Here is a 23,847-nt window from a genome sequence, read left to right as displayed (position 1 = left end):
GCTCTGAGGAGGGGACTGACGATGAAGAGGCAGGTGCTCCCGCCTGCTTTCGTCGTGCCCGGGTGCAGTCCAGTGACGAAGGTGAGATATAAGCCATTTTAGAATTACAATTATTCATCTGATATTGAAAACATAAACTTTTTTCCCTCAAGAATGTATCATATTTTATAAACTCACTTTGACTACAGGGGAGGAGGAGGAGGAGGTGGAGGAGGAAGAGGAGGTGGTGAAGGAGGAGGTGGTGACTAAGCGCGTGCAGGCATCTGCAGTTGGGAAGAGAGGGTCTTCAAGAGGTGAGAATCTATAGATACTTTACAGGAAATTCATGTCACGTATGCAGCCAGCTCATCTATAATAATAATAATATCAATTATTATTATTATTATTATTATTATTATTTTTGTCAACACAAGGGGCCCTATTCTCCCACAGGCCATCGGCGCTATTACGGGCCTTAACCGCAAAAAAACGTGCCTAGCGCCTGTTTCGGGAAAATAGCAATAGGCTTTAGGCTGCCAAATGCGCTTTAGGCCGAATGGGCGTGGCGGAGTCCCTGAATGCGCCAAAGTGGGCGTGTCGGCGCTAAATACCGGCGTACTCTTATCTTCCGACCTGCCGTTAATTTAGCGCCTTGCGCCTTTGAAAAGCAGGCCTATTCAATGGGCCAGTCCGTCCCCTCTCTCCTCTGTCACCCTTCTCTGTGTCACTCTCTCCCTCTCTCCTACTGACAGGAGCAGGCATTGGTGTGCGTTTACCAGTTTATTGTGAAATAAATCCTTCCGCGTTGAGTTACTGTCACAAGCCTGTGTGACAACGCTTCCAGCCTGGGTAAAACAACTCCGTCCGTACCGCTTTGAGGCTGCAGGCAGTCTGACAGGCACAATACGACTGTCTCTCTCTGACTGCCTGTGAATGCCCCAGCATGCAATTGGGTACTAAATTTCGCTACTAAATAGCAACCAAATGAGGCGAAATAGATATAAAAGGTCGATCTAAAATAATGTGTAATGGTAACACAGCCTGCAATTGTAGAACATTTCAATATTGGACCAAATAAATCGTCGAAATTAAAACACCACCCTAAGTGAAACATATATGTCCTCCTGGGGCTATATATACCCCATTGTCGAGTTAACGTGATTTAGAGAAGTAACAGCGGAACACGCTTCGGAACGCGCTTCTAATGGCATCTGCTATACTGTGATGTCCCTCCAATAACTTGGCCCTATTTCACATTTAGTTTTACAATAAAAACACATTTATGCAATGACTTGACATAATGTAGGGTATATTTATGTGCATCATCCTTCCTGCAGCAGGCGAGAGAAAATTATATCTTTCTGGACAAACTTTCACCAATCTAATAGGCTATATTTTTCTAGCTGATGCATAGAACATTATTTTCACTTTGATCTTGCTATAGTGTAGCGTATTTACATGCTTGCAGTATTGAAACTGCAGTTAGATTGGTTTGAGAAGCATAATAATATGGAATAATAGCCTATAATGCAGACAGACAGGCTGGATGAAGGGAGGGGGGGGGGGGGGCAGAGCGTTTGGCTTTCGTCTGGTTTTGCGGGATCACTGGAATTGGAGCTAAAAAGGCAAGCGTGCGATTCGTTTATTGCACTTATCCAATGAGCATGACGGTGCATAATTTTACGCCTAAAAGGCGTGGTTGTAATGCTTTGGGCTGCATCTAGCGCCAGCACGACGATATAAAGTGCGCCTTTCCACGGCCACTGCTTTGATCTGCGCCTGCCGCTCGGCCTAGAAACTGCGCCGATGCAACGATAGGGGCCAAGGCTTCTAATTATTGGAAAAAAGACAGCTTTTTTACATATCACAATTGTCTGAAGAAAAACCTTTTATTTCATTGTTTCAGCGAGCAAGTCTCGTCAGGAGGACTCTCCACGCTGGCGTACAATGCCAGACTGGAGCCCGACAGTCTTCCCCTTCACAGCAGTGCCAGGTCCCAGGAATGCGGCTGCATCACTACAGTCAGACAAGCCGGCAGATTTCCTCGAGCTGTTCATCTGTGATGAGCTGCTGCAGATCATGGTTGAGCAGACCAACATCTATGCTCAACAGTGTATCGCCGTGCTGGATGAGCTGCACATGCCCTACACCCGGGTAAACGCCTGGCAACCGCTGTCTGTGGGAGAGCTGAAGCGTTTCCTGGGGCTACTCTTCCTGACTGGCCTTATCAAGAAGCCCAGGATTGCAGACTACTGGTCTCTTGATGTGGCGATGGAGACCCCATACTTCAGGAAGACAATGCCCCGCAACAGGTTCCAGCTGATCTGGCGCTTTCTCCATTTCTGTGACAATCAGAGGGTCGATGCCACCGACCGGCTCCACAAAGTGCGGCTCATTCTTGATTTGCTCCTCTCCAAGTTCAAGGAAATGTACCAGCCCTCACAAAACATTAGTGTGGATGAAGGGATGCTGTTGTGGAGGGGGAGGCTACGTTTCCGTGTGTACAATCCGGCAAAACCGATCAAGTACGGAATAAAGAGCTATATTCTGTGTGATTCAGAAAACGGGTATTGCTATGCAATGAAACCCTACTGTGGAATTCACAGCACACTTCTGGACACCGTGCAGTTCCTCATTGCCGGCCTTGAGGGTTATGGCTACCGTCTGTGGATGGACAATTTTTACAACAGCGGGACCGTGAGCCGACGTCTCCTCAGCCTCCAGATGCACTCAGCTGGGACACTCCGGGTGAAGAGGGGCGAACCTGCGTCCATCCGGCAGGTGACCATGTCGGATCTGCGAGTAGGTGAACGACTCGCTCGTCATGATGATGGGGTGATGTTCCTGGCATGGCGGGACAAGCGGATCGTGAGGATGATCTCCACCTTCCACCAGGATGTCATGAAGACTGTGGCGGTAAAAGAGAAAGGGCAAAGTGAACGGGTCCTGCAGAGCAAGCCAGCATGTGTTGTCGAGTACAACCAGTACATGAGTGGGGTCGATCGACTTGACCAGAAGATCTCCTACTATCCATTTGTGAGGAAGACGTCCAAATGGAGCTCCAAGTTTGTGGTCTACCTCATGCAGATTGCAATGAGCAACGCGTTTACTGTGTACAGGAAATGCAATCCTACGTCCAGCTGCAAAGTGCTCAAAGACTTCACCCTGTCTGTGGTGAAATCGTGGACGGAGGCGACATCTGCTTGCCCCCCCCCCTCCTCCTCCGGCAGACGAGCCACCTCCTCTTCCTCCAGGAAAGACACCAAGACACACACGCAAGCGGTCCGATTCAGTGAGGCAGAATGTGGACTTTGCGGGACATGTGCCACAGCCGGTGAAAGTCCCGCCCACCAAGAGCAAGGCAAATCGCAAATGTGCACACTGCGCAGCAAAGGGACACCGAAAAGAGACCAAATTTGTCTGCCCGCAATGTGACCATGTACCTCTCTGCCTCTACCCCTGCTTTTTTGAGTATCACTCACAGTGATTGTTGTATCTTTATACAACAATCACTGTGAGTGATACTCAAAAAGAGACTAGATAACAGTACTATTATTATTCTATAGTTATTTATAGATTATTATTATATATATTATAATATATTATTATATATATTATTATTATATATTATATTATTATATATTATTATATATAGATAGTTATTTATAGATTATTCTATCCTATTCTATAGTACTACAGTACTATAGACTCGCCCCCACATCTCAAAGCAGCAGTTATAAAAGATCTGTATGTTTTGTGCTAACTCCACACAGGTCATCTGAATATGGCTGTCCGGACAGGGGGATGCCCAGAGAGGCCACGGCCCATTGTTTATAGTACAAGACAATAATAGTTTCTATAACAGTGATGCTGATGTCATAACTGTCCTCAATGTCATAGGCTCGGATGATGTCATCGGTACAAGTGTCCAGTGATGTCAGCAGTGATGATGTCATCGCTCGTGACCTTTTTTTGCCTCCAATATACAGCATGTGTTCATTTCCAACTCCTGTGAAGGTTCTTTTCAAGAAAATAAAACAATGCAGGAAATTTTGTGTTTGAATATTTTTATAATGTTACACAAAAAATGAAAGCTTAGAATGTGTAGTTTCATCCAGAAAAAAAAAAGTTGATATCTTCTTTCTTTGTGGAAATATGGACTTCAATATCCAGCATGACCCCATGAAAGTGAGCATTTTGATGTTAGACCAAGCTGTATACTAATATGTGTAGAAAATAAACAAAACATTCTTTTGACATACTTTTCCCGCAGGTAAACTAAACATCCTAACCTTTCATTTCAGCTATAGCATTTTGTTCAACTCAAAGCAGAATTCATTCTGTCGCCTTTCTAACATAAAGATGTGATTATCTCAGAAACTAATTTCCACATGCTGTTTTTGGTCTAAAACACTCTTTTTCAGAGCGGTGTATTTCCAAAATGGAACGGTTTATAAACACAGTTTTTTTTTTAATGAAACAGAAGGGTTCAAAGTTTCATTGAGGCTATTGGTTGTCCATATAAGAGGAACACAAAAAATGATATGGCTATATTAAAATGCATTGCGGCCTATGTGGCACAGTACAGCAACCTTTTGCCCAAGGGCCGTGGCACCCAAAGTGTTAAAGCCAAGGCCCCTACCGCAATGGTTTTCATTTCTACAGAATGCAAGAAGGGTGCACTGTTCCCAGCGGCACTGCAATACCGGGTCAATGCGTGGAGAGAACGGAGCAAGCCCCTTTTTCAACTCCTACTTCCAAAAATCCATTTAATATATTGTCCCCGTATAGAGGACGTATCAGATATTAAACTGATAAGAACAGATACTACACTTGATCTTAGCCAAAAGGCCGAGAAGCGATAACCCCTAGGGGTTGGCACCAGCAGGCCGCCCCTCAGGTCCCGTCCCTCCTTGTCGGGGTGTTACACTATTTTACAATGGCTGGTGCTTAGGACTCCGCCCACAGAGTGGTCGATTTGTAGCTTTCTATTTCCTTGCAAGGTTCATACCATGAACAAAAACTAATGGAATAATGAAAGCTAGGTGTGTAAAGAGATGTCCGTTAACTGAAATAAAAATGAAAAGCAGGCTTTGCAAAAAGCCACAGCGAACTGAATCTGCATTGTGTGTTTCCACAGAGAAGACTGGCATGCGGTCATGTATCGTTCCAATTTTAGTATAGCCTATTAAATTGGAACGATACAGAGGACACTGGCATGCGGTCACCAAAATAAACTAAAATGACAAGAGGACATGTATTTTGTTTCCGTCTTTATCCCAAGCCTAGTCATAAGTCTTAGTCCCAGCCACATCCGTCAATCTCAGTCCATAACATCCTTCAAACAGGCCCTCAAGACCCACCTCTTCAACCTCGCCTTCTCCTCCTAACCTCACTCCACTCTACCTACTGCCCCCACCTTTCATGAATGTTTCCAAATTAAAGTATTTATTTCTGTGTTTTCTGTAAAGCGACTTTGAGTATTTAGAAAAGCGCTATATAAGATCAATGTATTATTAATATTATTATTATTAAGGGTGGATAATGACACAAACGCAATCAAAAAAGTAAGACTAAGCTGAAGTAGCCACCTCGGTTAAAAGCTACTCTGAAATTGAAAGCAAAGTCAGAACAAAAACACAAAGACCAATGAGTAATGCAACCAACTATGTTTCTTTGCACAAACCGTACAGGGCTCAGTCAAACGGCTAAGCCTGCCAAAAATATATCCAACTCTTTGGTGTTACTCTCCACGGAAGTCTTTAGTAAAAAGCGAAAGACTTGTTCGTTATGAAGAGAAACCAGAGTAAATTCAGCCTTTCTCCACAAGAGCAACCAAAGACCCTATTTGGTCTGGGCCACCGGCTTCATGGTGCTGCTCATTCAGCATAGCAAAGTACAGGCCATGCCTTCTCGGCAGCTTAATCTGCATGGACTCTGTGACGATTCATTGTGCACACCCTGAGCCAGAGTGGTTTCTCTGTGAATGCCTCCCCCATCCCTGACGTGCCCAACTCATACTTACCTGGCAGGGGAGACACCATGATCACGAAGGTGTTTGAACTTGACTATAGTCGTGCGGTGTATTGGGGGCATAGTCAAGTTCAAGTAAAGCAGCTCAAAATCTCACTGTAGTCAAGCGGTGTACGAGGCACAGTGAGATCCCTTCCGGTGTTCTTTGCAGACACTGGTTAGGGGCATCACTTGCGTGCTCAGATGGCTTCTTCTGGGACCAGGAGAAATGCCGTGCGCTTCGAGCTCCAAGAAAACCTGGAGATGGATCGTCTGCAGTTCAGCAGGAACGTCTTGCAGACAGAACTTGGTTTCCAGCCTGCTCAACTGGATTACATCTTTGCCCTGCCAGGTAGAAAGGTGTTTGAAGTTATTTTTGCTACCTTTAGCCTCTTTGAACAGTGCCTGGAGATCCATCAGAAAAGACCTAACAACCCAAGACTGGAGAAGATCATCCTCAACCCTCTCTCTGAGAGAGATGCCAGGTCTGTCACAGTGATAATGTACTCTGAAAAGATTTCTACAGAAGACATACAGACCTGGCTATCTTATCATTGTGCAGTCCTGAGGAACATGGTGCTGAGAGACCAGGACGGGATTCGGACGGGGGCTTACCGCTTCTACGTCCGGCTGAGACGTGATAGCAACGATGGAGGGCTCCACCATATCCCCTCCACCATACAGCTGGGACCAGTTAGAGGCCACGCCTTTTACCAAGGCCAGCCCAAAGACTGCAGGAAGTGTGGCTCTCGCACCCACCTAGCAGCTGACTGCAATGCCAACCGAGCACGCCAACAAGATGCGCCAGCAGAGGAGCAAGGGGTGGAGGACCAGCGCCCCCCAGAGGAGGGAGAACCAGCTGCCGAACCCCAGCAGGAAGTGCCCCCGGCTACTCAACGCGAGCCAGCTGCTGAGGCCCTGCAGGAGGCAGCCGCTGAGGCCCAGCGAGAGACAGCTCCTGAACAACAGCCAGAGAGGTCACCCCCTGATACCCTGCAAGCTGAGCCAACCCTGGACGACCAGGTAACCCCTCCAACTGTCACGACAAGCGTCCCTTTAACATCAGGCAACCAGGTATCCAGCAAAGGGGTCCAGGATTGGGGTTCCATCTCAGAGTCCTCTTCAGAGACCCCGGACGATCTACCAGCAGCTCAGTCAGCTGCCCAAGTGAACAACATCTCATTGGTCGACAGATCAACGGCTGAGCTCCTGGACACCCTGATGTCGGACCTTCCATCCCCCCCCGGGAGGCCAACTGGACAACCCAGCTTCGAGGGAGTTTTCAGAGGTGGGTGAATATTTCCCTTCATCCCTCCCCCTGCTCCCAGACACCCCACCAAAGACCAAGACATCAGCCCAGAAGCGCAACCATGAGTCGTCAGGAGATTACTCCCCCATTGCAGCTCTGAACGAAGAGGTATGGCCCCCCCTTGCCCAGTCCACCTCTGTGCCCTTCATTGACCCAGGGTCTCTGAGTACCTTCTCGTCTATTACTCAAATACAGGGGCAAATGAGCAAAACTCAGAAAAAACAAGAAAAAAAGAAAAAGAAAAAAGAAACGAAAGCTCATTCGTAAACACAACATGTCTGTCTTTGCCTCCCTTTTACATATTATGGTCCCCTCATCAATTGTTACCCTCAACACTAGAGGCCTTAACGACCCCATAAAATGCCAGTCAGCATTCGACCTGCTGCATGGTAGTACTGGCGACATTTTCCTGTTGCAGGAGTGTAACACCCCCTACACAGTTAATTATAGTCTCTTTGAGAAAAGATGGTCACATGGTGAATCAGTTTGGTCAGGGGATAATGAAAATAGATCTGACGGAGTGGCAATCCTCTTCAGGGGTCACGGCTTCTCTATCCAAAGAGTTCAAAGGGTAATCGATGGCAGACTTCTTTGTGTTGATATTGAGTTTAAGGGGGCCAAACTCAGGATCATTAACGTTTACTGTCCCTCCAATCTCCAAGACCGTTTAAAGACATTACAGACTTTACAATCATTGATCCTCTGTGGGAGGGAGGTCGTTATTGGAGGTGACTTCAACTGTATTGTCAATAAAACGGACAGGCGGTCTACATCCTCAGCCAATGTTAATCTGGACTCTAGCTCTTATGCTCTGACTAACATTGTAAAGGTCTTCAATTTAATAGATATTTTTAAGTTCAAGAACACTTCAACCCCAGGTTTCACATGGTCAAATGGTAAGACCTTTTCTCGCATCGATTTCCTCTTTACTACTGTGGGTGTGACTCCATTAGACTGTTCAATAATGCCAGTCCCCTGTTCAGACCATTCAAAACTCACTTGTTCCCTAGATATGCCTGGGATAAGCCGACCCCGAGCAGGGCCCTGGAAACTGAATATAAGCCTATTAGAAAAATCAAATGTGGTGCAAGAATTTAAAACGAAATTGGATCAGTGGAAAACCCTGTGTTTTATGTATGAATCAGTGGGGGACTGGTGGGAGGATGTAAAGAGGAAATCAAAAGCCTTTTTCATTTCGGAGGGTAGGAGGGCTGCAGCAAAGAAGCGAGCATTCCTTGACAGACTAAGGAAGACCAAGGAAGACTTCAGCGCTGCTACCTCCTAGCCTCTACAGGTTTCGATATGGAGGAAAACATATCTAATCTAAAAAAGGAAATGATGCGCCTAGCGAACGAAAAAAGCAAAGGCCTCCTCATAAGAAGCCGTGTACAACACCTGGAGCAAAATGAAAAATGTACAAAGTATTTTTTCAAAAAAATTGCAAAATCAAAGCACAGTATGCAATCAATGCTAGACTCAGGGGGAAACGAGGTGTCTGACCCCAAACTTATCCTGGGGGTTGTTAGGTCCTTTTACTCCAACCTATATCAAGAAAGATTAATTTCTAACAATGAAATTGAGTTATTCCTCTCTCAGTTAACCACTGTTCTTGATAACCCAACAAGAGACCTGTTGGAGGGGGGCCTGACACCCGCAGAGTTAACTAAGGCCTTACAGAGCATGGAGAACAACAAAAGCCCGGGGGAGGATGGGCTACCAAAATAATTTTATGTCACCTTCTGGGATCAGCTTAGAGACCCTCTGTTAGAGGTTTTTAAAGAGAGTTTTTTAAGAGGCTCACTCCCTCCATCACTTCAGAAAGGTTCAATCTCTTTGTTGTTCAAAAAGGGCCAAAAAGAACATTTGGAAAACTGGAGACCTCTGACACTGCTTGGCGTCGATGTGAAAATACTGTCGAAGGCTTTGTTCTTCCGAACCCAACCCATAGTGGACATAGTTGTTGGCATCGACCAGACCTGTAGCATTAAAGGCCGAGCCATGTCCGACAGTCTAGCCCTCGTTAGAGACACCTATCTCTACTGTCAAGACCGAGATCTCCCCCTGGGTATCCTGGGTTTGGATTTGGAGAAAGCCTTTGACAGAGACAAGACTGTCCTGGAACATCTAAATTTGGGTCAGACGTTTAGGAAGTGGGTGGACCTGTTATACACAGGATGTAACAGTGTAATAATGGTAAATGGTGAGAGCACTGACCCTATAGAAATACAATCAGGTGTCCGGCAAGGCTGCCCATTTTCCCCTTTTCTGTTCATCTTGGCCATGGAACCGCTGGCCTGTGCCTTAAGGAACAACATAAATATTAGGGGGATCCCAGTTCCAGGTAGCTCAGGTAGACAAGCTAAACTGTCTCTTTACATGGACGACCTTACTGTGCTTCTATCCGATAACAGGTCTGTCAGGGAAACTCTGTCTGTGTGTGAGAGTTTTACTTTGGCCTCTGGCACCAAAGTCAACAAGGATAAAAGTGAAATTCTCCTCCTAAACTGGCAGGAGCCCACCGTAGACCTAGGCCTGAGAGTGAAGGAGGACACAATTAAAATATTAGGAGTCCAAATTGGTAAAAATATGAGCACCTGCAACTGGGAATCCAAGCTACCTAAGATAAGAGGCAAGCTGCTCCACTGGCAGGAGAGAGAGCTCTCCATCACAGGGAAAGTCCTGGTGGTAAAAGCGGAGGTATTAGCACCTTTAGCTCACTTAGCAGCCACTTTCCCCATCCCCCATAAGGTAATGGTGTCACTTAGACAGATAATGTTCCATTTCATTTGGGGGAGCCGACACGAGAAGCTAAAGAGAGACACCATGTACAGACCGGCAGCTAATGGAGGGAGAGCAGTTCCAGAGTTGGAGGTGAAGTTGAAAGCCATGTTTTTAGCCCCCATTTTGAAAAGTTGCCTAAGCAGTGAGAGAACTCCAACCTGGTCTCTTTTTGCCAAGTTTTGGGTAGGGCGTAACATATTGGCGGCTGGGGTAAAAGGCCCCCCTTAAATGTGCCCTATGCAGATAACCGCCCACCAATCTATGAAACAGTCATCATAGCCTTAAAGCAACCCCTCACCCTAATCCCACCAGCCAAAATATCAAGAGCCCATATTGAGAAGGTACTGTCCCCTCACTTTGAACGACTAGCTCCTGTTGGCACACTAGTAGAGGAGAAATGTAAGAGAGCCTGGGCAAATGTAAACAATAAGATCCTCACCAACACTCACAAGGACCTAGCCTGGCAGATAGCCCACCAGTGTCTGCCGACAAGAGTCTTTCTGGAAAGAAGGCATTGCACCCGTAGCGCTAGGTGCCCCCGACCAACGTGCGGGGATGATGAATCTGTTAAGCATTTGTTCTGGTCTTGCTTTTTTGCTAGAGATGTGTGGACTTTAGTCTCCCCTTGGCTCCAGGACCTGTATAAGATCCCACAAAGCTTTGAAGACATAGCCTATGGTTTTTTAGAGGGCCCCCCACCAGAAAATGTCAATAAGTGGTGGGCGGTCATTAACTGTGTGAAGGAAAGCTTGTGGAAGGCCAGAAATGTGTGGGTATTTAAAAGAAACTGTGCTCCATTTATGGCTAAATGTATATTAGATATACATATGATGATTATTATTATTCCAGACAGACACACAAATGGGAAAACACAGAAAAACAAACATGTATTGTCAACATTCAATCTTACAACCAGCCGCATAAGATGCTTATATGGTTGTAAGCAATATTGTGCCTGGAATCCATGCGGTCCACGAGGGAACCAGCCTGTCATCCATCTCTCAATCATGTTTGGTCCTTGAATTTGAGCAAATTGGGCCTGCAAAGTTCTTGAAAATAGACATGGCTCAGTGAAAGTGATTTCATTTCTTTATTTTGCAACGGGCTGAGGTTGAGTTTGTTTTGATTTGATGTGCAACAGCAGAGTTGATTAGTGTTCACACAGTCAATTCTGAAGCACCTTGAATTTCTAAATGCACTCCCTGTAAATATTGTACAGTACTATATTGTACTCACTTAACTAGTGGAAACACTATTTTGAACAGTTAGTCATCATAGATGGAAAGAGCTCAGTGCTGTTTTATGCTGTCTTTCGCCTATCCTCATTCATTGGTTTGTTTGCGTGTGAAGGGCTAGGTAATGTGGCCTAAATGTTTCCCTATTGAACCGTTTAAAAATCGATGCAATTTGAAATGCAAAAATGAATTTGAGTCGCCGGCAAGCCGTCAGAAGTCGCCACTGCACGGAATTGAACCGCGTCCCGGAACCAGGAGTCCAACACCAGTGACTTGGTTTTTCAGGCTACAGGCGACCCATTAAATCTAGTGTTTGTATATTGTTTAAAGTGACCTACATTTGATTGACATATAGATTGGAATAGAATCTGACTTTGGATCCATTTAAATGGCAGATAAAGCTCTTTGAAAAGAGGTTTGGTTGAGTATTAAAGATAATTGCAGTCTAATCCAGATAGAGGATAATTTTAATAGTCCAATATAACTTTTTAGCTTGTTCTCTCTCTCTCTCTCACACACACACACACACACACACACACACACACACACACAGACAGACAGACAGACAGACAGACACACACACACACAGAAGAAGAAACAGAATTACAGGAGAACCCCTCACAAGCTGTTGGTTGTGTGTAACCCAGGTCATGAAAGGTTACCATGTAAAGAACAGGACGCTTACTGGAGGGTGGAGGGGCCCGGGCTTTCCGGGGGGGGGGAGCGGCCGCCCTCTTCTCCTGGTCCCGGCCGTGCACACACACGCTCTCTCCTCACCCAGCTCACATAGCTATGAGCACAAAACATCAGAGCAGTGATTCACACAGCATCACACACACAATCACTGCAATTAATTAATCCATTACAACACTTACCCTGGGAGCCCAGGGCTGGTGGACTCATAGAGCCCGGCGTAGGTCTCCTGGCTGTGTGGACCAAAACCCACCAGCGTCTGGTCCATCAGCCCTCACCGACACGGTAATCCATTCTGCAAAATGACAGCACAGATTTTGAGCTAGTTACATTACATTTACATTAACATTATGACATTTAGCAGACGCTTCTGTCCAAAGCGACTTACAATATCATATTTTGTCAACAGTAGAACTATGCAACACAATCAATGACAGCTAAGACATTTTGATTGACTACGGTAGCATCCTGTAGAAAGTAGTTTGAGAAGGACTATTTATTAGTTACTCTTCACGGCATGACAGATCAAATAAAACAAAATATACTACCAAAGAGATTAGAGCAAAGATAAGCATATTCATTCAATTCAAAGCTTACAGTGTTATCAATTTTTCTATCTGCAATGCAATGCTGTACACAGGCCAGCTAGAAAGATGCATTTATGCCAATTTTCCTAGGTTTGAGAGTAAGCCATGTTATCTGCATGTCAAAATGACATGTCAGTTTCAAAGCTGCACACGCAGCAACAAGTGTTATCAATTTTACATTCTGCAATGCAATGCTGTACACAGGCCAGCTAGAAAGATGCATTTATGCCAATTTTCCTAGGTTTGAGAGTAAGCTATGCATGCAAGCTATGCATGTCAACATGACACATGTCACTTTCAAAGCTACACACGCAGCAATGAGCAATAGGCAGAGTTACAGACAGCACAGCTAGAAATATGTAATTCAACAGTTTGATGACTTGACAGATGTTTACTATAACAGGTAACGTTATCTGCAAGTCAACACGATACAGTCGGTTAACGTTAAATTCTCCACACAGCGCAGCAGCGGCCTTAGCGCAGCAGCGGCATAGTTGGGTTATTTTAAGCATATGAAATGGATTGCACGGCAACACCAATCAATTCGGCATACATTTAATACACATACAATAACTATTACAACATAAAACCCGGGCTGTCCTCGCCCTTTTGAGGCTCGGCGAAAACGCCATGTATTTGAATGGAGTTTGGCGAACATAGTTTCGCCCTGCAAATAACGTTACGTTATGTTTTTCCTCTCAACAAGACTCGCTTTTATCGCATAATTAGATATAAAATCCAGCTCTTACCTCTTACCGCGGAGAAATTCTCGGTTCTGGCGAAATAATACAATCCAACTGTGACTGACTGTGTGATGTTCGACGGCAGAAAAATGGCGGCTCTGAAAGACTGAGTTTCTTTGTTGAGGGTGGGTGGGGCGACTGGGGGGGAGCAGCCCAGAACCAATGAGAGGAGAGTCTACGTTATATATGGCTCTCGGATTTGCTCAGATGTCTACATGAACGTAGACATCTGAGCCAATGAGAGGCCGCGATTGTCTACGTTGTACACGAACGTAGACATCTGAGCCAATGAGAGGCCGCGATTGTCTACGTTTCAACGTAGACTTTGCACCTCCCTACGGAAAAGCTCTGCGAGCACCCCAAATGTGGGAATCTCGACTGCATAATTTATATTACAGACACGTATTATATTTTGATTAAATGCAACAATTACCATAAAATAAAATCCAATATCAATCCATGTATGTGGGGCTTTCCTATATTCTCTATGCCACCATCCACACATATTGTCATTGACCTTACCTCACATCGCATTTAACACATTATGTCTTATAAAACCATTTTTAATTTTCCACATTTTTATTACTTTGTCATTGTCATATTTCAATTTGTCTCTGAATACATAATCTCTAACCAGCGCCAGACCAACCTTTGCCGCAGAAACTGGTGATTTGTAAACCTTCCTAAAAACCAGGAGGTTTCTGCATCTCCAAATTCCATCTTTAACACAATTGATAACAGTCCACCATCTTTTGCATCTGTCATACTCCCTTGGGTCAAGTTCACTATACAGTATGTCTGTTGCGTCAGGATCTCTATAAAGATCAATTAACCATGGTCTTACAATTCCCCATACCCCTTGTGAAAAGGAACACGCCCAGAGGAGATGGACTACATTTTCACCTGCAGTGCAGGTTGTTCGTGGACATGTGGCACTTCTAGAACATCTTCTCCTATACAGGAAGGCTTTGGTCTGAAGACAGCCTTGGACTGCCTTCCAGGCCAGATCCTTGTGTATGTTAAAAAGGAAGCTGGTATTGACATTCTTCCATACTTGGATACACTTTGCCTCTGTTAACATCCCCACTGGGACTAGTCTTGTGGACTGGGTTGAAAGACTCCCTTCCACGGTTCTCCTATGCAGGCGTCCAACTAAGGACTTGTCCAAATTAGCAGACTTAAAAAAAGTCAAGGCCCTTTGAGACAGAGCTGGCCTTGTCTCTGCATGTGGGACATTAAGAGGGGGTCTCCTACCCATCCCAGCCAAAATGCTTTGGCCCACCCAAAACTTAGCAAAATTAGACCAGAGACTGTTCTTGCTATCGTCCAAAACTGCATTTATAATTGGGGCTAAAAACAGAGCTTCTAGTTTGGTGCCCAAGTCTGGCACCGCCTTTCCCCCTTTTTCAATTGGCCGATACATGATTTCTCTCTTAAGTAGTTCCTGTTGGGAACCCCAAATAAAAAGAAACATTGTTCTTCTCAGGGGGGTGAGAAAGGATCTGGGGACTGGCAGAGTAGCTGCTAAAAATGTGAGGGAGGCCAGAACCTCTGCTTTCAAGACTAGGACCTTCCCTGTGATGGTGAGATCTCTGTCTTCCCACTGTAACAGTTTCCCCTTTATCCTCGGGAGTCTTGATTCCCAGTTAACTGTTTCCATATCCCTCCCAATCTCTAGGCCTAGGAGCTTGATTCTTTCATTTTTTTTCCACAAGGCCAAAGTCCTCTTTATGCTCCCTCCAATGCATGTACATGACCTCACTCTTCGCCCTATTTAATTTAGCTCTGGAGGCTTGTGTGAAGAGGTCGCACCATTTGAGAACCTTAGAAACTGAACTGCTGTCAGTGCACATGATCGTCAAGTCATCCATATAAAGGGTCAACTTGGCTTCCCTCCCTCCACTGCCTGGGACACGCAGGCCGTGGATTGAGGAGTCCTGCTTAATAGCACACGCAAGGGGCTCTATAGCGAGAATAAACAGAATCACAGACAGGGGGCAACCTTGCCGGACCCCGGCCTTTATCTTAAAAGGTTCAGTAAAAGATCCATTAACCACAATACTACTTACACAGTCATTGTACAATAAATTAATCCAGGCCCTCATTTGAGGTCCAAAACCAAATTTGACCAGGACTTTCATTAGGTACTCATGATTTATCCTGTCAAAAGCCTTCTCTAGGTCCAGGCCGGCTATACAAAGGGGGAGCCTGCGGTCTCTAGCATACAGGTAGGAGTCCCGGACCAAGGCCAAGCTGTCACTCATGGATCGACCTGGTATACCACAGGTCTGATCCGCTCCTACAACTTGACCTATGACCCCTTGTAATCGGAAGAAAAGTGCTTTTGCCAGGATTTTGCGGTCCACCCCAAGTAGTGTGAGTGGGCGCCAGTTCTTTATTTCTTTTTTATCACCTTTTTTATGCAGCAGTGAGATGGTGCCTTCCCTCAGGGACGCTGGTAGTTTTCCCGTGCCAAGGCTGTCCTTGAACATTTCTAGGAGGGGAAGCTTCAGTTCCTCCCAAAACGTAACGTAAAAGTCTTTGGGCAAACCATCTGCCCCGGGGGCCTTGTGGTTTTGCATGCTGCTTACCGCTCTTGTCAGATCATCGACAGTCAATTCAGATTCAAGTGTCTCGTTATAATCATTTAAATTATTCTCTACTTTTGAGAGGAGGTGTGTCACCGCTTCGTCATTTGAGTCCAGAGCCATAGAGGCCCGCGTAGAAGGAGAGTACACAGGTGAGAATATCATTTATTTCTGTTTTTTCATTACCCTCTTTGTCTTTGAGTGCTTCCATAATGTTTCTAGGACGGGCTAGCTTTCTGAAAAAGTATCTAGTACATTTCTCATTCTCCTCCATATGTTGGACTCGGCTACGTGTCAATTGTCCACGACTAGCCTCTGTAGAGAGACGTAGCATTTCCCTCTTCAGCTTTGCTATGTCCTCTGATACATCAAAGCCTGAATGAGCCATCGTATATAAACGTAACTTTGCCTGCTGTTTTTGAAACTTAAAACGTTTGTTTTTAGCTGCTTTTTTCCCTGCCTCTATGAAAAACCTTTTAACTCTCCCCTTCACATCCTCCCACCATTCACCCACTGTGTTGAAAGCAAACTGAAGAGAAGACCACTGATTCAGCTTTTCTTGAAGTCTCCTGACCAACTTTTTATCTTTAAGCAGAGAAGTGTTTAGCTTCCATGACCTTTTACCCTTTTCAGTTGTATTTTTCAGAACCAAAGAACATTCAATTTGTGCATGATCTGAAAAGAAAACAGGTGTGACTGAAGCATTTTCAACCTGCAAACCTTTTGAGGTAAATAAAAAGTCAATTCTCGAGTGAGTTCTGCCGTTTGTTCATGTATATCCAGGCTGTCTGGGGTTGATGGTACGAAAAGTGTCTGTCAGTTTAAAATCTATTTTAATGTTCTTTAATGTCTCTGAGCTGGAGTCCAGCCTAACTGTACTGGTAGTCAGTCTATCTTTAGTGTCAACCAGACAGTTAAAATCACCCCCCAAGACCACCTCACTGCCACACACCAAAAGAGGCTGTGTGGCCTTTAAGGTTTCTAGGCGTTCTTGTAGATCACAGGGGCAATAAACATTGATGATCCTGAGTTTGGCTCCGTTAAACTCAATGTCTACACAAAGCAGTCTGCCGTCAATCACTCTTTGAAACCTCTGAATGCAGTAGTTTTGCCCTCTAAAGAGAATCGCCACTCCAGTGGATTTATTTTTTATTATCGCCCGACCAATAGGAGTCACCATGTGTCCATCTTTTTTTTAATGAGTTATAATTGTCCTTATAGGGTATATTGCACTCTTGTAGGATAAATATATCACCAGTACCACTGTACAAATGGTCAAAAACAGTCTGGCACTTAACAGGGTCGTTAAGACCCCTGGTGTTGAGGGTGACAATTGAAAGTGGGGCCATAGGTGAAATTTTGTGTGTGTGTGTGTGTGTGTGTGGGGGGGGGGCTTGTCAAGGTTTTAATATTTTTCATTGTCCTTTTTCCTATGCTTCTTTTTCTGGGGGGGCGGGCAGGGTTCTCCCTCCACCTCTTTCATTTGAGTGGCAGAGGAGAAAGTGCTCAGGGACTGGGGGTCAAGGAAAGGGGCAGAAGTGGATAGGAAGGGCCATACCTCTGGGTCCAGACCGTCCAGTTGTGAGGAGGAAGAGGATTCCCCTGATGTCTCCTGTTGGCGCTTCACCCTGGGTGAACCACCTTCGTGATCATGGTGTCTCCCCTGCCAGGTAAGTATGAGTTGGGCACGTCAGGGATGGGGGAGGCATTCACAGAGAAACCACTCTGGCTCAGGGTGTGCACAATGAATCGTCACAGAGTCCATGCAGATTAAGCTGCTGAGAAGGCGTGGCCTGTACTTTGCTATGCTAAATGAGCAGCACCATGAAGCCGGTGGCCCAGACCAAATAGGGTCTTTGGTTGCTCTTGTGGAGAAAGGCTGAATTTACTCTGGTTTCTCTTCATAACGTACAAGTCTTTCACCTTTTACTAAAGACTTCCGTGGAGAGTAACACCAAAGAGTTGGATATATTTTTGGCAGGCTTAGCCGTTTGACTGAGCCCTGTACGGTTTGTGCAACGAAACATAGTTGGTTGCATTACTCATTGGTCTTTGTGTTTTTGTTCTGACTTTGCTTTCAATTTCAGAGTAGCTTTTAACCGAGTTGGCTACTTCAGCTTAGTCTTACTTTTTTGATTGCGTTTGTGTCATTATCCACCCTTAAGACTAGGCTTGGGATAAAGACGGAAACAAAATACATGTCCTCTTGTCATTTTAGTTTATTTTGGTGACCGCATGCCAGTGTCCTCTGTATCGTTCCAATTTAGTAGGCTATACTAAAATTGGAACGATACATGACCGCATGCCAGTCTTCTCTGTGGAAACACACAATGCAGATTCAGTTCGCTGTGGCTTTTTGCAAAGCCGGCTTTTCATTTTTATTTCAGTTAACGGACATCTCTTTACACACCTAGCTTTCATTATTCCATTAGTTTTTGTTCATGGTATGAACCTTGCAAGGACATAGAAAGCTACAAATCGACCACTCTGTGGGCGGAGTCCTAAGCACCAGCCATTGTAAAATAGTGTAACACCCCGACAAGGAGGGACGGGACCTGAGGGGCGGCCTGCTGGTGCCAATCCCTAGTGATCGCCTCCTGTTGGTAAAAGCAAGTCTTGCCCATCTGTGGTAGATCTTGTTCTTACTGTTTGGGAGGAGAACATCCTTTTCCTGAAAGGGAAAAGTAATTCAACTACTATAGTTGTTTTTACTTTCTCATACAGGAATTCATTGTGCTGTTTGTGTTTGTTTGTTTACTGATCAGTTGGAGTTGTGCGGTGTATGGGGCACAACTGACAGTTTTTAACACATTGACTGCCAGCCGTTTTTTTCTTGCTGTAGGTAGCTTCTGCCAAGCCGTTTTTTGAGGATTGTGGCTCATTTTACAAGCGCCGAGGATTATTTTCTGCTTGGAGTTTGTGAACATACAATATCTCAAAAGTACTAATAGAATGTGTACTTTCTCTGTCTAAAATAGTTAGTTTGTAGAGTTAGTAGTTATGTAAGCATTAGCAGTTGAATACAGCATGGTTTTAGCATGAGAAAAAATATTCAGAGATAAACGGCTTTTTGTGAAATTCGATAGAACTGTCACTTTAACCATTCATTTTTGGCTCTCTCTCTCTCTCTCTCTCCCTCCCCCTCTCGCTCTCTCTCTCTCTCTCTCTCTCTCCCTTCCCCTCGCTCTCCCTCCCTCTCTCTCTCTCTCTCTCTCTCCCTCCCTCTCGCTCTCCCTCCCTCTCTCTCTCTCTCCCTCCCTCTCGGGAGGGAGACGCACTAGGTTTAATCCTAGTGAGAGGGGGAGAGGGAGAGAGAGAGAGAGAGAGAGAGAGGGAGGGAGGGAGAGAGAGAGCGAGAGAGAGAGAGAGAGGGAGAGAGCGAGAGGCAGAGTTGCTTCAACTCCTCCCTCTTCTTGGCTGCAGCGGCCCCAGTCTCAGTGCTTTTGCTGCTGTCCTGTGCCTGTCTGCAGGCTGCTGTTTGAGGAAGTCGGCATGGACTCGCTCGCTTCTTGGGAGTTTTGGTTGAGAGAAGCTTTTGCGATTCTGGTCATATTTATGCTGCGTGTTTCAAAGTGTGTTCCACCTGTAATGTATTATGTAAATTTGCAATCCCGCATCGCCAGCAATCAGCGCGAAAACGAGAGCGTTTTCCCCCAACCATTTTCATGAGAATGTAATACTGTAAAATCGCCTCGCCATTTCCTTGAATGGCTTGCTCCCTTTTTCTTTGATTTCGCTCGTCTGGGGGAGCACTGTCAACACTTAGTGGGTCGGTAAAATAGATTATACACATTCAATACCTCCAATAATTGTATAGGAGACGTAAAAGGGATTGATCAACGCCCCACCGTCAAAAAAAAAAAAACGATTTTTTTGACGTATCCATACGTCCTTGGCAGTGAAGCGCTGGATTTTTTTTGACGTATGCATACGTCGCTGGCAGTTAACGTGTTAAGAGATAGGTAAGTGTTTTCTTTTTTTTTTAGGCAGTTAAAAACCACTTTTAACTGGTTTTAACCGGTTTTAAGTGGATTTTAGCTAGCCTTTTTCCGTGCTAGTTTTAGCCTGGTTTTTCTTTTAGGTCAGTTTTAGCTGCTTTTATTTGTATTTATCTTTGAGCATAGTTTTAGTCGTATTAGTTTTTTAGCATAGTTTTAGTCGTTTTATTTTTTTAGCTACCAGTGTCTTTGTGGTGCCTCCACCATGTCGGCTACCAGTGCTGGCATGAGGAGGCACCACAGTGTCCGTTTCAAATTTAAAGAAAAGGATGGAACGAGACCCCAAATCTCAAGGTTGGACTTCTCCAGGAAGTTCATCCAGAAGACCCTCGGCTTCATGGCAACTGACCTCAACTGTATCCTGGAACCTCCCTTCAGCAAAGGCTTCGATGTGAGTTTTTCCATCTGCTGCCGCATTAAGAATGTTCTGGACACGATTTGAAAATGCTAAACCCCAGTTATCTGCGTTTGACGTGGAGAAACTGACTGACAATGCTGCCAAGGTGGTGATTGTCAGAATGTTCAATGAAACCGTCAACGTAGATGACATCTGTACAAAATCCCCCCATCAGCTCAGCCTCACCCAATCAGCCACACCTGGGGCCCTGATTGGGCCGCACCTGGGCTCAATAAAGGACGGCTGATTGGGTGAGGCTCAGTAGGCTCCAGACAGCAGTGGAGGAGGCTGCGTTGTCCTTCCCTTGATGTTCACCAATGTGCAGATGCATCATTGCCAGTAAAATCATCTGTATCATCTGTTTACATCAATCTACACCTGTCGGATATTCCATCACACACCAAGGAATCTGTCTAAATAAAACCCTTGGTATATGTTCCTCTGGTCCTCCTCATTCTCACCGATGCCCCACTTGCTGAGGCTATACCTTTAACCAACACCTCAAGCAGTTTCTACATGGTCCTTCGAACCCGGATTGGCCTCAGCAAGTGGGAATGGACCAGAGGAACCAGCAACCAGCAGAGGGACCAAGGTGGGCACCTGGATACCATCAACAATATGGATATTATCCAGCCTTTTACTCTACTTCAGTAGCACAAACCTTCCAAACCCATCCCCCAACACAGTGTTGTTGCCATGTGGTCGGGCAGACACCTGGGAGACAGCCTAGCCAACCTGCACCATATCAACTTGGTGAGCACCATAGACACCTATTGATGCAGGTTGGCAGGAGGCTTGACACGATAGAGCAGAGTGTGTACCGAAGAGGAGCGGCCCCTGCACCTCCTCTGCCTCGGGGGTTCCCTGCACCTCCTCAGCCTCAGGTGCTCCCTGCACCTCCTCTGCCTCATGTGTTCCAGGTGCCTCCTCAGCCTCAGGTGCTCCCTGCACCTCCTCCACCTCAGGTGTTCCCTGCACCTCCTCCACCTCAGGTGTTCCCTGCACCTCCTCCGCCTCAGGTGTTCCAGGCGCCTCCTCCTCAGCCTCAGGTGCTCCCTGCACCTCCTCCGCCTCAGCTGTTCCAGGCGCCTCCTCAGCCTCAGGTGCTCCCTGCGCCACCTCCTCCGCCTCAGCTGTTCCAGGCGCCTCCTCAGCCTCAGGTGCTCCCTGCACCTCCTCAGCCTCAGGTGCTCCCTGCGCCACCTCCTCCGCCTCAGCTGTTCCAGGCGCCTCCTCAGCCTCAGGTGCTCCCTGCGCCACCTTCTCCGCCTCAGCTGTTCCAGGCGCCTCCTCAGCCTCAGGTGCTCCCTGCGCCACCTCCTCCGCCTCAGCTGTTCCAGGCGCCTCCTCAGCCTCAGGTGCTCCCTGCACCTCCTCAGCCTCAGGTGCTCCCTGCGCCACCTCCTCCGCCTCAGCTGTTCCAGGCGCCTCCTCAGCCTCAGGTGCTCCCTGCGCCACCTCCTCCACCTCAGCTGTTCCAGGCGCCTCCTCAGCCTCAGGTGCTCCCTGCACCTCCTCAGCCTCAGGTGCGCCCTGCACCGCCAGTCCCGGTGGCCCCCCTGGCTCCAGTCCCAGTGCCCCCCGCACTGCCAGTTCCGGTGCCCCCCGCACTGCCAGTTCCGGTGCCCCCCGCACCGCCAGTCCCAGTGCCCCCCGCACTGCCAGTTCCGGTGCCCCCCGCACCGCCAGTCCCGGTGGCCCCCCTGGCTCTAGTCCCAGTGCCCCCTGCACTGCCAGTCCCGGTGCCCCCCGCACCGCCAGTCCCGGTGGCCCCCCTGGCTCCAGTCCCAGTGCCCCCCGCACTGCCAGTTCCGGTGCCCCCCGCACCGCCAGTCCCGGTGGCCCCCCTGGCTCCAGTCCCAGTGCCCCCCGCACTGCCAGTTCCGGTGCCCCCCGCACCGCCAGTTCCGGTGGCCCCCCTGGCTCCAGTCCCAGTGCCCCTCGCACTGCCAGTTCCGGTGCCCCCTGCACCGCCGGTCTCAGTGGGCCCCCTGGCTCCAGTCCCAGTGCCCCCTGCACTGCCAGTACCGGTGCCCCCCGCACCGTCAGTTCTGGTGCCCCCCGCACCGTCAGTTCCAGTGCCCCCCGCACCGCCAGTCCTGGTGCCCCCCGCACCACCAGTCCCGGTGGCCCCCCTGGCTCTAGTCCCAGTGCCCCCTGCACTGCCAGTCCCGGTGCCCCCCGCACCGCCAGTCCCGGTGGCCCCCCTGGCTCCAGTCCCAGTGCACCCCGCACTGCCAGTTCCGGTGGCCCCCCTGGCTCTAGTCCCAGTGCCCCCTGCACTGCCAGTCCCGGTGCCCCCCGCACCGCCAGTTCCGTTGGGCCCCCTGGCTCCAGTCCCAGTGCCCCTCGCACTGCCAGTTCCGGTGCCCCCCGCACCGCCAGTCTCAGTGGGCCCCCTGGCTCCAGTCCCAGTGCCCCCTGCACTGCCAGTACCGGTGCCCCCCGCACCGGTGGCCCCCCCGGCTCTAGCCCCAGTGCCCGCTAGACCTCCTGCTCGGGTGGCCCCCGCACCTCCATCCGCTCCCTTGGCACCCATCCCTCGGCGCCGACCTACCGTGGCACCATTCCACCACCAGCATCCAGGTCGGCCTCCGGAAGGGTGCTGCTACCTGTGTCATCAGCGTCTGGGCCATTGTCCAGGGTTGCTCCACCCTACTGACCTGCCCCCTGGACGCCCTCCGGACCCGTGGTGCCCTTTCACCTTCCTGCCTGACCTGGAGCCTGTGAACCCAAAACTTGTTTTTCATGGGGCGGCGGGACGCCCATCTCCCTTGGGTGATGTATGGCAGCCTTTCCTCCTACAGCTAACCCTGGATTTTCTGGACCCTGACCTGAGTTTATTTATCAAATATAATGCTATATTTGAGGGGCGGCTGTACAAAACCCCCCCATCAGCTCAGCCTCACCCAATCAGCCACACCTGGGGCCCTGATTGGGCCGCACCTGGGCTCAATAAAGGATGGCTGATTGGGTGAGGCTCAGTAGGCTCCAGACAGCAGTGGAGGAGGCTGCATTGTCCTTCCCTTGATGGTCACCAATGTGCAGATGCATCATTGCCAGTAAGTCTTGTTATAGTTAGTAATTTCCTTTGTATATTTGAATTAGATGTATTATTACTTTACAGTTGAAGTTTTCCCTTGTTTGTTTGAAACCTTTGTTAATACCTTTTTGTGTTTAGGTAAAATCATCTGTATCATCTGTTCAAACTTGTCTACATCTGTCTGATGATTATCCATCTACAAAGGGATTTGCTTGAAATAAAACCCTTGGCATATGTTCCTCTGGTCCTCCTCATTCTCACCGATGCCCCACTTGCTGAGGCTATACCTTTAACCAACACCTCAAGCAGTTTCTACAACATCTATATATGGCTGGGGAGATACTGCACTGTTAAAGCCCCTGCTACCAAGGTAAGAGATGAGGACGGCATATGGAATTGCAGCTGGAGGGTCCCCATTGAACAATGGCAGGACCCCCAGGGCTTCCAAGGCCTGAGACATCTGCCTTCAATGATAGTTCTGG

The sequence above is a fragment of the Poromitra crassiceps genome, assembly GCF_964638095.1.
Source record: "Poromitra crassiceps genome assembly, chromosome: 26".
In the NCBI taxonomy this organism is placed as follows: Eukaryota; Metazoa; Chordata; class Actinopteri; order Beryciformes; family Melamphaidae; genus Poromitra; species Poromitra crassiceps.
The sequence above is the reverse complement of the archived record's forward strand: the minus strand, read 5'-3'. Positions refer to the sequence as shown.